Genomic DNA, 12,778 nt, shown 5'->3' with positions numbered 1-12,778 from the left:
CCACCAATATCTGTCAGTTAAACAGATTTCGAATGTCGTAGAGCGAGAAAGCATTTGGCTTCTGGCATTCAAGTGCTGCTTATCCGGACTTTGTACGACCAAGTGAAATGGGTAACTTTGTCACGGCCACTTGTTAAACGCTGCTACCGGTTTTGTTTGGTTTTAAATGAAGTGAAAATCAGGAGAGGTGTTTAAAGGGCTGCTAAGTCACTGATGCCCCATTTCACACTACCGTCCAAAGCCAAAATAACATCCCCTCTTCAGACACGTTTGCTTTAGGATCAGTGTTGGTTTATATAGACCAAAAGGTACACACCTTTTTCAAAGAAAAGGACCCTGCAACTAGGTAAATCTTGGTGCTGGAGCAAACATCAGAAACTACAAAAACATGGCCATAATACACTAACAAGGAAAGAATTGTGACCTTGCAAATGACTGAAATTGGAAAATCCCAAAAGAACCAAGTCTAGACTAGATTCCACTGGTAGGGCTTAGAATAGCACATACATCATCCTGAATATACTAACAATTTTTTTAACTTTGGTAGACTGGCATGTTTGTGTTGCAAAGTAGTTGCTGGCATGACTAGTTTGTCCTGTTCCACTTTCAATGAGGTTGAAATTTAGACTAAGGCTATGATTTTGGGAAGATTAACTCAGATAGAGAGAATTGAAGGCAGCGAATAAAATGTGTTCTGGCGGTATTAGCCAAGTCTAGAGTGAATTTCACCAATGCAAGAATTTGCCTACTCCTGCTCCTAATTCGTATGTATGTATATATGTATGTTCTAGTTTGTTTGTGCAACAAGAATAATTAATGGGTTATTTTTGTTTACATTTACAATGTCAGCTCGCATAATAAACTGAACAATTTTGTTCCCATATTTTTGGTAACAAAACTATTCATTTTACATTCTTTAATATTAAATATTTCAATTAATGTTTTTAATTGTAGTTTTCTTTGAATTTTATCTCTTTAGTTCAAAGTCCTATTTTTCCACTCAATTTGATGTTGCCTGCAAACTTAATCATTCTACTTTGAAGAACCACAGCAATTTGCATTTACAATAGAAAGTAAGAAATAAGAGCAAGTGTAGACCATTCAGCCCATCAAGCCTGCTCCACCATTCATCTAGATCATGGCAGATCATCTGCCTCAACTCCTTTCCCACCATTTCAGAGGCCAAAAATCTGTCTATAGGAACATAGGATCATAAGAGTAGAAATAAGCCATTCGGCCGCTCAAACCTGCCATTCAACGAGATCATGTTGGATCTTCTACCTCAACGCCATTTTCCTGCACTAGCCCCATGTCCCTTGATGTCTTTAACACCTAGAAATCTATCGACCTCTGCCTTCAGCATACTCAATGACTGGGCTGCCATAGCCCTGCGGGGCAGAGAATTCTAAAGATTCACCACCCTCTGAGTGAAAATATTCCCCCTCAACTCAGTCCTAAATGGCCTACCCCTTATCCCCTGTCTTTGTATAAATAATCACACTGCCTGACAATCACCTTGTTAAAGACAATTGCTAGTTAAACAGGTGATGGGCATTGATTATCCCAGCTAAATACAATAAAAAGAAACAGCTAGAACACTTTGTGGGGAAGCTACTTGGAAGTCAGTAGTATTGAGGCGTTGTCTTGAAAATGAACCAGCTTGAACCAAAAGACCAGCCTGGATTAATTCTTCCACCACAACCTTGTATTGTGAGTAACATCCCCTAGTTCAAGACCCCCAGCCAGGAGAAACATTCTTTCTGTATCTACCCTATCAAACCCTGTAAGAATTTTGTATGCTTCAATGAGATCACCTCTCATCCTTCATATAGGCCGAGTTGTCTCAATACATCCTCATAGGGCAAACCCAGAAATCAGCCTGTGGATCTTTGTTGCACTCCTACTATGGCAAATATATTCTTCCCTAGGTAAGGAGACCAAACCTGTACACAATACTCCAGGTGCAGTCTCATCAAGGCTCTATGCAATTGCAACAAGACACCTTTTGCTCCTGTACTCAAATCCTCTTGCAATAAAGACCAACATGCCATTTGTCTTCCTAATTGCTTGCTGCACCTTCATGCTATCTTTCAGTGACTTATGAACAAGGACACCCAGGTCCCTTTGGACTTCAATCTCTCACCTTTTAAGAAATACTCTGCATTTCTGTTTTTCCTACCAAACTGAGTAACTTCACATTTTTCCACGTTATATTCCTTCTGCCATTTTCTTGCCCACTCACTTACTTACCCTTTCTAAATCCACTTGAAACGTCTTTGCATCCTCTTCACAACTCCTGTTCCCACAAAGTTTTGTGTCATCAGCAAACTTGAAAATATTACAGAGATAAAAACAAAAAACTACTGCAGATGCTGGAAATCCAAAACAAAAACAGAATTACCCACCTTAAACCAGCTTATATTTCACCCCCCTCCTAATATTACTCGGTTCTGTTGAAGGGTCATGAGGACTCGAAACGTCAACTCTTTTCTTCTCCGCCGATGCTGCCAGACCTGCTGAGTTTTTCCAGGTAATTCTGTTTTTGTTTTGGAAATATTACATTTGGTTCATAATCCAACTCATTGATACAGATTGTGAATAGCTGGGCCCAAATACTGCTCCTTGCGATACCCTATTAGACACAGCCTGCCAGCCTGAGAATTCCTACTGTCGGTTTTTTGCCCATTAACCAATCCTCAACCCATGCCAGTAAGTTTCCCCCAATCCCATGATTTTGCTTACTAATTTTGTTTACTAACCTCCTGCGTGGGACCTTATCGAAAGCCTTCTGACCAAAGTAAATATGCCACATCCGCTTGTTTCCCCTTATCTACTCTGCTAGTCACATCCTCAAAGAACTCTGACAGGGTTGTCGAACATGATTTCCCTTCATCAATCCATGTTGACCCAGCCCAATCCTACCATTATTTTCTGAGTGTCCAGTTATCACATCCTTTATAATAGATTCTAGCATTTTGCCTACTGCTACTGTCAGAATAACAGGTCTGTAGTTCCCCATTTTCTCTCTCCCTCCCTCCCTCCTTTCTTAAATAGTCGGGTTCCATTTTTGCTACCCCCAATCTGGAGGAACTGTTCCAAAATCTGTAGAATTTTAGAAGATAACCACCAATGCATCCAGTTACAGCCACCTCTTTCAACACTCTGAGATGTAGACCATCAGGCCCAGGGAATTTATCAACTTTCAGTCCCATTCATTTCTCCAGTAGTCGTGCTCTTTTCCTAATGCTATTTTTTTTTTCAGGTCCTCAATCTTGCCCGCCCCTTGGTTCTCTAGTATTTCAGGGAGGTTTTTTGTATCTTCCTCTGTGAAGACAGACACAAAGTATTTGTTTAGCTTCTCTGCTATTTCCTTATTCTCTTTTATAAATCCTCCTGTCTCTGCCTGTAATGAGCCCACATTTGTCTTTGCTAATCTTTTCCTTTTTTCATACATATAGAAGCTTTTACAGTCTGTTTTTATGTTTCTCACTAGTTTACTTTCATATTCTATTTTCCATTTCTTTACCAGTTTCTTGGCCTTTCTTTGCTGAATTCTAAAATGTTCCCAATCCTCAGGCTTACTATTTTTTTTGGCAAATTCGTAAGCCTCTTCCTTTGATCTAATACAATCTTTAACTTCTCTTGTCAGCCATGGCTGGATCACCTTTCCTGCTGGGCTTTCGTGCCTCAAAGGAATGTAAATTTGTTGTAAACCATGTGTTAATTCTTTAATTGCCTCCCTAGCATCAGACCTTTTAATGTAGTTTCCCAACCTACACAGCCATCTTGCCCTTCATACCTTTGTGGTTTCCTTTGTTTAGATTTAGGACCCTGGTTTGGATTGAACTATATCACTTTCAAACGTTACCTCAGTCATTTGGACCAACAGGCCGATCTTGGTTTTCATGTTCTACTGGAGCCTCCTCAACTTACTTAATCTTACCCATCAATACATCATTCCATTCCTTTCTCCCTCATGCACTTAAAAAATGAAAAATGAAAGACTCGCATTTATATTGTGAATTTCATGATGCTAGGTTGCTCCAAAGCACTTTTCAGCCAATAAGTACTTTTGAAATATTCAAGGTGGCTCACCGCCTTCTCAAGGGCAGTTGGGGATGGGCTACAACTGGCGTTGCCAGTGAGGCTCACATCCCATGAAAGAATAAATGAAAAGTGTAGCCACTGCTGTAATGTAGGAAACGTGGCAGGCAATTTATGCAGAGCAAGCTCCGGTAAACATGGGGCCTGAACTTCCTCAGAGTGGCATCGGATTGCTACTCCGCTCCTAGTTTCTCACCTGAATTTCTTTTCCAAGCTGCCTCACAAGACCCTCCGACTCTGGCCAATGATGTGTAACTCTTTCGAGTTATCAATAGTCACAGAATGTAACTCTTTCGAGTACATTCACAGTTCTTGGTTTCCGGGAGTGGGACATGAACCCACAACCTTCTGACTCAAAGGCGAGGGTGCTATGAACTGAGCCACAGCTGACAAGACCCTCCGACTCTGGCCAGGTGAGACCCAGGCAGTGCAGCAAGTCCCCAGAGCCTAGCATTGAGGGCAGCTCTGTTGAAGGGAAGGAGGGCACACCCCCTTTTTATGGTCCTATCTGCCATAAACCAGGTGAGTTTAAAGGTCCTTGACGGGCCAGGGAGATAAAAAGCGTCCAAAGTAAGTGGGTAGGATTTGGGAGTTGAATTTTTGTGTGAATTTTGGAAGGATCAGCCCTCCTTTGAAAACAATCTAGCCTAGTTTATTTAAAAATGCAAATGTTCCCTTGCCACCTATGTTTACCTACTTAACATTTCAAACCTAGCTCATCACCTACTACATCAAAGCCTTCAGACCAGCTGCGTTTAAACCGATTAAGTCTCCCTGACACACACACAGACACACAGACAGACACAGACAGACAGACACACGCACACACACACATAGAAATATCACTATTTTATAATAAATTCCAATAACATTATTATATCTTCCTGAGAGGCCTATGTTCTCTTTGGCCTCTCTCTTTTTATATATTTAAGCACCTCGTACTGTCTGTTGTATATTACTTGCTAGTTTAGCCTTAAAGTTTATTTTCTCCCTTTTTTTTGGTCGCTTTTTGTTGGTTTTTAAAACTTTCCCAACCCCCTGGGTTGCCACAAATCTTTGCTACATTGTATGTTTTCTTCCTTTCAGTTTGATCCTATCCTCAACTTCCCTGGTGAGCCATGATTGGCTTATCCCATTCCTAAAATCCTTCTTTCTCACTGGGATATCTCTTTGTTGAATGTCAAGAACTATTTTCTTAAATGCCTGCCATTGTTCATCAACTGTCTTTCTTGCTAAACTCCTTTCCCATCCACTCCAGCTAACACTGCCCTCATTCCTTCGTAATTACCCCTATTTAAGTTTAGCACAGTTGTTTCTGACCCAAGTTTCTCACTCGCAAACTGAATGCTAAATTCCATCATTTTATGTTCACAGTTTCCTAGGGGGATCTTTTACTCTGAGATCATTTATTAAACCTGCCTCATTACACATCACCAAGTCCAAAATAGCCTGAACCCTGGTTGGATCCACAACATATTGTTCTAGGAAACTGTCCCGACTACACTTTATAAACTGTTGCTCCTGGCTACCCCTATCAATTTGATTTTCCCAATCTACATGAAGATTAAAGTCACCTATGATTAATGTACTGCATTTTTTACATGCCCTCATTATTTCCTGATTTATTCTCTGCCCTACAGTATAGCTATCAGAGGGCCTATAGGCTACTCCCACCAGTGTTGTCTTCCCCTTGTTATTTCTTACCTCCACCCATATGCATTCTACACCTTCTGATCCAAGGTCATTTCTTGCGATCGTACTTATTCAATCTCGTACTAACAAAGCTACCCCACCATCCTTCCTGCCTGTCCGTTCAAAAAGTCACATACCCCTGAATACTTAGTTCCCAGCTTTGATCTCCTTGTAACCATGTCTCCGTAATGGCTATAAGATCATACCTATTAACCTCTATTTGTGCCATTAATTCATTTATTTTCTTCCGAACACTGCGTGCATTTAAGTAAAGAGTCATTAATTTTGCCTTTTTACCATTTTTTTCCCCCTTTGACCCTATTTGCTGCTTTTTTTTTTGTACATTCTGTCCCTTCCTGCCACACTCTGGGTATCATTACCTGAATAGCTGCCCTGAAAGGCTGCCACGTCCTCTTGCTTTGTAAGCTTACGTACCCCCTCTCCCCCTCCCACCCCCAAGACCACTCTATTTAGTTTAAAGCTCTCTCTACAGCCCTGGTTATTCAATTTGCCGGAACACTGGTCCCAGCATGGTTCAAGTGAAGCCCATCACACCAGAACAGCTCGCTTCTACCCCAGTACAGGAACTGAAACCCATTCCTCCCACACCAATCTTTGAGCCACGCATCTAACTCCTTGACTTTATTTACCCTGTGTCAGTTTGCCTGTGGCTCAGGTAGAAATCCCGAGATTATTACCTTGGAGGTTCTGCTTTTTAATTTATCTCGAACTGTTCAAACTCTTTCAGCAGAACCTCCTTTCTAGTCCTATCAATGTCATTGGTACCAACGTGGACGATGACAACTGGATCCCTCCCTTCCTACTCCAAGCTTCTCTCCAGCCCTGAGGAGATGTCTTTAACCTTGGCTCTGGGCAGGCAGCACAGCCTTCGGGACTCACGCTCATTGCAGCAGTCAACAATATCTACCCACCCCCTAATTATATTGTCCCCTACAACTACTACATTCCTATTTCCTCCCACAACTTGAATGGCTCTCTGTACCATGGTGCTGTGGTCAGTTCACTCATTCTCCCTGCAGTCCCTGCTCTCATCCACACAGCTTGCAAGAACCTCATAACTGTTGGACAATTGCAGGGGCCGAGGCTCCTCAAATGCTACCCCCTGAGTCCCCACATCTGCTTCACCTGCAGTCCCGCCCCCAGTCCCTGATCACAGACCAAATTTGAATGACCTAATCTGAGCAAAGTGTCCAGGTAACTTTCCCTCTCCCTGATGTGGCGCAATGTCTGAAGCTCGGACTCCAGTTCCTTAACCCGGAGTCCATGTTCCTCAAGCTGAAAACGCTTATTACAGATGTGTTCGCTCTAGATTGCCTTGGTGTCCAGCAGGTCCCACATGCTGCAGCAGCAACACATCACCCGTCCTGCCACCACTATTGTATTTAATTTAATTTATTAATTAATTACTCTAGTATCCCTGCTCTTTACACTTGAAGAATCCCACGCTCTATATGCTTTATTCTAATTAATTTTTTTACACCAGTATCGATCTTATACTAAGAAGTTACTTGTAAGAAAAAGGGAAAAAAAACTAAAGACCTCAATACAAACTAAAGGCCTTACTTTTACTTTAAGTACTAGAAATACTTACCAATCCTATTGGCCAATCAGCTGCTTTCCCTGCACACGTGTCACGTTGTGGTTTGTGACGTCACTCTGCCACTGGTCTCACACAGGTAGGCCTCTCGATCCACGCCTTTTATCCTCTCCCGCTCACCTCATGGTCAAAATATACTATTTTGAGCATTAGGAATAGAATAAACCTTAATCACACAGCAGATACTCAGCAATTAACCAGCTTCTTCTCCTGCAGCAGAGTAAGAATCAATTCCTGGAGGCTGAAAAAGTTTAGGCAAAAGCATAAACTCCTGTTCTCCTCTCATTGTTTCAAACTGTGAACTTGCCGCTCTCCACTCGCTGTCTCAAACTGTGAAACACTCAGCTCTCCTCTCGCTGTGTCAAACTGTGAAGCTCCCGTCACTGATCTTACTGTTTCAAACTGTAAAACTCCCACTGTCCTCTCATTGTTTCAGACTGTGAAACTATCACAGAATCACGCTGTGCAGAAGAGGCCCTTCGACCCATCGAGTCTGCACCGACACGTGAGAAACACCTGACCTACCTACCTAATCCCATTTACCAGCACTTGGCCCATAGCCTTACATGTTATGAAATGCCAAGTGCTCATCCAGGTACTTTTTAAAGGATGTGAGGCAACCCGCCTCCACCACCCTCCCAGGCAGCGCATTCCAGACCGTCACCACCCTCTGGGTAAAAAGGTTTTTCCTCACATCCCCCCTAAACCTCCTGTCCCTCACCTTGAACTTATGTCCCCTCGTGACTGACCCTTCAACTAAGGGGAACAGCTGCTCCCTATCCACCCTGTCCTTGCCCCTCATAATCTTGTACACCCTGATAAGGTTGCCCCTCAGTCTTCTCTGCTCCAGCGAAAACAACCAAGTCTATCCAACCTCTCTTCGTAACTTAAATGTTTTACCCCAGGCAACATCCTGGTGAATCTCCTCAGCACCCCCTCTAGTGTAATCACATCCTTCCTATAATGTGGCGACCAGAACTGCACACGGTACTCCAGCTGTGGCCTCACCAAGGTTCTATACAACTCCAACATGACCTCCCTACTTTTGTAATCTATGCCTTGATTGATAAAGGCAAGTGTCCCAAATGCCTTTTTCACCAACCCACCAACATGCCCCTCTACTTTCAGAGATCTATGGACACACACGCCAAGGTCCCTTTGTTCCTCAGAACTTCCTAGTGCCATGCTGTTCATTGAATACTTCCTTGTCAATAATCTTGTGAAACTCCCGGCTCTTCTCCCACTCTTCCAAATGGTGAAACTTCTGCTCTTCTCTCACTGTTTCAACTCGTGAAACTCGCGGCTCTGCTCTTGCTATTTCAAGCTCTCCTCTCGCTTTTTCAAACTGAAACTCCCGTCCCCCTCTCACTGTTTCAACCTGAAACTCCCATCCTCCTCTCGCTGCTTCAAACTCTGAAATTCCCAGCTCTCCTCTCGCTGTTTCAAACTGTGAAACTCAGGCTCTCCTCTCGCTGTTTCAAGCAGTGAAACACCCACTGCCTCACGTTATTTCAAACTGTGAAACAGCTGCTCACCTCTCACTGTTTCTAACAGTTAAACTCCCATATCTCCTCAAACAACAAACTCCCGCTCTCCTCTCGCTATTTAAAATTGTGAAACTCCCGGCTCTCCGCTCACTCTTTTTAAACTGAGATTCCCTTCTCTCCTCTCACTGTTTCGATCTGTGAAACAAACCGCTCGCCTCTCGCTGTTTCGAACTGTGAAACTCCCGCTCTCCTCTCTCTGCTTTAAACTGTGAAACTCCTGCTCTCCTTTCACTTGTTCAAGCTGTGAAACACCACACTCCTCTCACTGTTTCAAACCGTGAAACACCCGTTCTTCTCTTGTGGTTTCAAACTGTGATCCTCCCGTTCTCCTCTTACTGTTTTAGTCTGTGAAACTGCCGCTCTTCTCTCACTGTTTCAAGCAGTGAGACACCCAGCTCTCTACTTGCCATTTCAACTGTGAAATTCCAGCTCTCCTCCCACTGTTTCTAAATCTGAAACTCCCGCTCCCTGCTCATTGTTGGAACCTGTGAAACTCCCGGCTCTCCTCTCACTGTTTCAAACTTTGAATTTCCCAACTCTCCTCTTGCTGTTTCAGTCCGTTAAACTCCCACTCTGCTCTCACTGTTTCAGACTGTGAAACTCCATCTCTCCTCCCACTGTTCAAACTGTGAAACACATGCTCTCCACTCGTTGTTTCCAACTCTGAAACTTCCGCTCTCCTCTTGCTGTTTCAATCTGTGATACCTCCGCTCTCCTCCCACTATTTCAAAGAGTGAAACTCCCAGCTCTCCTGTAGCTGGTTCAAACTTTGGAAATCCTGGCTCACTGTTGCAATCTGTGGAACTCGTGGCTCTACACTCACTGTTTCAACTTCTGAAGCTCCCGGCTCTCTTCTCCCTCGGTCATACTGTGAAAAACCTGGCTCTCCTCTCGCTGTTTCAAACTGTGAAACTCCCAGCACTTGTCTTGCTGTTTCAAACTGTAAACTCCTGCAGTCCTTTCGTTTTTTTCAAGCTGTGAAACACCCACTCTCTTCTCGTGGTTTCAAACTGTGAATCTCCCGCTCTCCTTCCACTGCTTCGAACTGTGAAACTCCCAGGTCTCGTCTCGCTATTTCAGATTGTGAAACCCCCATGCTTCTCTCACTGTTTCAAACTGTGAGATTCCTGCTCCACTCATGCTGTTTCAATCTGTGAAACCCCAACTCTCCTCTTGCTTTTTCAAACTGTCAAGGACCCGGCTCTCCTCTCACCGTTTCAAACCTTGAAACCCCCACTCTCCTCCCATTGTTTCAAACTGTGAAACTCCTGGTGCTACTCTCACTGGTTCAACTTCTGAAGTTCCCGGCTGCCCCCTTGCTGTCTCAAACTGTGAAACTCCCAGCTTTCCTCTGGCTGTTTCAGCCTGTGAAACGCCCACTGTCCTCTCACTGTCAGAACCTATGAAACTCCCGTTCTCCCCTCACTGTTTCAAACTGTGAAACTTCTGCTCTCCTGTTGCTTCTTCAAACTATGAAACTCGAGTTCTCTTCTCGTGGTTTCAAACTGTGAAACTCCCGTCCTCCTCTCGCTGTTTGAAACTGAATCTCCCGCTCTCCTTCCACCCTTTCAGATTGAGAATCTCCGAGCTCTCCCCTTGCTGCTTCAAGCTAAGAAACCCCTGGCTCTTCTCTCACTGTTTCAATCAGTGAATCTCTATTTCTCCTCTTGCTGTTTCAAACTGTGAAACTTCCAGCTCTCCTCTCGCTGTTTCAAACTGTGAAATCACCGCTTTGCTCTCATTGTTTCAAACTGCAAAACTCCTGTTCTTTTCTCGCTCTTTCATACTGTGAAACTCCTGTCCTCCTCTCACCGTTACAAACTGTGAAACCCCAGCTCTCCTATTGCTGTACACTCTCTATACACTCTCACTGTATCAAACTGTGAAATGCCCGCTACCTCATGCTGTTTCAAATGGTGACATTCCAGCTCTCCTCTCGCTGTTTCAAACTGTGAACTTGCGGCTCTCCTCTCACTGTTTCCAACTGTGAAACTCCCAGATCACCTCTCACTGTATCATATTGTGAATCACCCGGCTCTCATCTCGCTGTTTCAAACAGTGAAATCTCCGCTCTACTCTCTCTGTATCAAACTATGAAACTCCCAGCTCTCATCTCACTATTTCAAACAGTGAAACTCCCGTTTTCATCTCAGTTTCAAACTATGAAACTCTCGACCTCCTCTCACTGTTTCAAAGTGAGAAGCTACAGTTCTCCTTTCTCTGTTTCAAGCTGTGAAACTCCTGCATCCTCTCATTGTTTCAAGTTTGAAACTCCCGGCTCTCATCTCACTATTTCAAACTGTGAAATTCCCGCTCTCCTCTTGCTGTTTCAAACTGTGAACCGTCTGGATCTCCCCTCACTCTTGCAAACTGTGAAATCTGGATCTCATCGCATGTTCTACACCCGGCTCTCCTCTCGCTCTTTCAAAATGTGAAATTCCCGCTCTCCTCCCGTTGTTTCAAACCTTGAATCTCCCTATAAAGGCAAAATACTGCAGATGCTGGAAATCTGAAACAAAAACTAAAAATGTTGGAAAAACTCAGCAGATCTGACAGCACCTGCGGGGAGAAAGACAGAGTTAATGTTTCGAGTCCATATGACTCTTCTTCAGAGCTAAAGGGAAGTAGAAATGTAGTGAAATATATACTGTTTAAGGGGGGGGTGGATCAGTTGAAGCTGGATAGAAGGCCAGCGATAGGTGGAGGCAAAGGAGAGATTGCGAAAGATGTCATAGACAAAGGGTCAAAGGGTTGTTAATGGTGGTGGTACTGGCTAAAGGAGGTGCTAATGGTGACATTGAGACTGGAAAGCAGAATGTGATAATGGCAGGAGCAGGGTAAGCCCTCTGGAAAGTGACAGATGGCCCTAGTGGGGGTGGGGTGGGGTGGGGGGAGGAGACCGTGGTGGGAAAAAAGATTGATAAGGTTAAAAGCTGGGGATAAAACAATGAATAAAAATGGAAATAAATTTTAACAATAATAATAATGAAAATAAGTGGGGAACAAATAAAATAAATAGAGATTTAAAAATGAAAATGAATAAGAAAAAAGGGGGGATCAGAAAGGGGGTGGGGATGGAGGAGAGAGTTCATGATCTGAAGTTGTTGAACTCAATATTCAGTCCGGAAGGCTATAAATTGCCTAGTCGGAAGATGAGGTGCTGTTCCTCCAGTTTGCGTTGAGCTTCACTGGAACATTGCGGCAAGCCAAGGACGGACATGTGGGCATGAGAGCAGGGTGGTGTGTTGAAATGGAAGCGACAGGGAGGTCTGGGTCATGCTTGCGGACAGACCGAAGGTGTTCCGCAAAGCGGTCACCCAGTCTGCGTTTGGTCTCTCCAATGTAGAGGAGACCGCATTGGGAGCAGCGAATGCTGTAGACTAAATTGAGGGAAGTGCAAATGAAATGCTGCTTCACTTGAAAGGAGTGTTTGGGCCCTTGGACTGTGAGGAGGGGGAAGTAAAGGGGCAGGTGTTGCACCTTCTGCGATTGTATGGGAATGTGCCGTGGGAGGGGGTTGAGGTGTTGGGGGAGATGGAAGAGTGGACCAGGGTATCCTGGAGGGAACGGTCCCTATGGAATGCCGACAGGTGGGGTGAAGGGAAGATGTGTTTGGTGGGGCATCATGCTGGAGTTGGCGGAGTGGGCCATTTCTCGCTGCTTCAAGCTGTGAAACAAAAGCTGTCTTCTCGCTGATTCAAACTGTGAAGTCCCCAGCACTCCACTCACCATTTCAAACTGTAAAACTCCTGCTCTTCTCTCACTATTTCAAACTTTGAATCTATCACTCTCCTCTCACTGTTGCAAACTCTGACAC

This window comes from Cetorhinus maximus, chromosome 17, assembly GCF_964194155.1.
Source record: "Cetorhinus maximus chromosome 17, sCetMax3.hap1.1, whole genome shotgun sequence".
In the NCBI taxonomy this organism is placed as follows: domain Eukaryota; kingdom Metazoa; phylum Chordata; class Chondrichthyes; order Lamniformes; family Cetorhinidae; genus Cetorhinus; species Cetorhinus maximus.
This window is presented reverse-complemented; position numbering follows the sequence as displayed.